General features: G+C 37.0%; 1 non-coding gene across 1 annotated transcript; it reads left to right on the top strand.

Annotated features, from left to right (window-relative positions):
• The first annotated feature begins 282 nt into the window (after positions 1-282).
• LOC132248013 (U6 spliceosomal RNA) lies at positions 283-384 on the top strand. Its single transcript, XR_009459372.1, has one exon. It is a non-coding gene; the product is annotated as a U6 spliceosomal RNA (small nuclear RNA).
• The last annotated feature ends 1,425 nt before the right edge of the window (positions 385-1,809 follow it).

The raw sequence follows: 1,809 nt of genomic DNA on the forward strand, positions 1-1,809 counted from the left end.
TGCCCTCAGAAGGAGCTACCATCCCTGCAGTTTTCATCTGAATCAGGCAAGAAATGACAATATTTTAGGCATTTTCATGATTCCCCATTATAGCCTATGGGCGAAACATTGAACCGCGTCAAAACAGCGAAACAGTTTAGACTAAATGAAATGGGACAGTACTTCAAAACAAAATAAAATGATGAAATGAAACACTGTCCCTTCAAAATGATGAAATGGACATTGAAATGAAAAAATGGTGTTTTGCACAGCCCTAGGGACTAGGCGGGTCCTGACTGATTCTCGCTTTGGCAGCACATATACTAAAATTGGAATGATACGAGAAGATTAGCATGGCCCCTGAGCAAGGATGACATGCAAATTCATGAAGCATTCCATATTGTTTAATCCAGGAGGCTGTGTTGTGTCTTAAAACCTGGTGAGATCTCTTCTTTTTTAATATTTCTGGAAGCTTTTTGTGGGAGACTTACAAACTAAATATTATTGGTGGACCTATTTAAATGTAACCAAGACACTACCTCATTATTCTCTACCTGGGGAGAAAAGAGGAGAACAAAACATATTACAAATGTTAGTCATGTTGCTTAGTGCACTGCTAAAAAGTCTGTCAGATACTATGGCAATGGCAGTAGTATAAGAACTTGCACAGAATAGAACAATTTAAGAGAATGTATCCAAAACAGACTCATTGTATAACTATTCAGAAAAAAAATCCATGGGAAATTAATGCACAAGTTGTAAAAGAATTCCAAATGTCTTTGAATATATGTTCTCTTAAAATGTCCTGTGCCCTGTCTCCTTAACAACATGGCAAGTAAAACAGTTGCTTTTAAATTTTGATAATTTATCTATATTTTATTGATCTATATTTTAATTTGCCATTCAGTCATGAAGCATTAAAGTCACAAAAGCAAAACTCTTATACAAGCTGGATAGTAGAATAATTATCTTTTGTATTAAACGTTAAGGGCAGATACGAACCCAGAATAGAACAGTAATAGATGAACCAGAAAACAAAAAATCTGCACAATTGGTTAATATACTGGCCATTTTCCTCTAGAAAACTGTGACTGTTAGATGTGTGCAAGTCAATTGGCCCCAGGCCACAGAAGATAGACTGTGTAAATTCTGCTAATTTCCTTGATGCAATATTAGAAATAAAATTAAAAGAAACCTCTGTAATTTAATCATCAAGTATTCCCTATTTTTTTCTCCACTATATCTGTATAGAACTTCTCTAGGGGAGAAATGAACAGTATACACTTGATATTCTTTTAAAAAGCTATCCCAACAAGTGACTGTTTTGAGGCTGCAGATCCCATGACTCAACAGAGAAGGAACATTAGATAGATCAAAGTATGTGTTGTGTCTTCAAAAAAATGACCATTATTTTCCCTCCCCCACTTCCATAAAAGCTGCACCTTGTTTTTGGAAGGAAGAATATAGGAGGGCTTGGTGGGAGGGAGGCAATTCTATGACCAACAGTGTGATATAGAGTAAGTCTTCAGGAATATAGAGTGTCCCAGAAGTTTGGCATTTCAGGAGACAGTCTAAGTGAGGTAACAGGAAATTTAAGTGCCTCATCAAGATACTTGCTGCTTCAAGCACAAGCTTTGGTGCTCATCCAGTAGTTAGGGCCATGAGAGGGTTAACACAAGACTCCGGTCCTTCAGATTGATAAACCAGACATAAACCGTAAACAACTTGGCAACTGCGTGGCATGCATAGAGTTTCCAGGCATGCTTCTTTTCCAGTGAAGTAAACAGTTTCATCATTTAAGATGCTTATCCCAAGTTTTTTGGGGGAAGG

Source organism: Alligator mississippiensis, chromosome 1 (genome assembly GCF_030867095.1).
Source record: "Alligator mississippiensis isolate rAllMis1 chromosome 1, rAllMis1, whole genome shotgun sequence".
Classification (NCBI taxonomy): domain Eukaryota; kingdom Metazoa; phylum Chordata; order Crocodylia; family Alligatoridae; genus Alligator; species Alligator mississippiensis.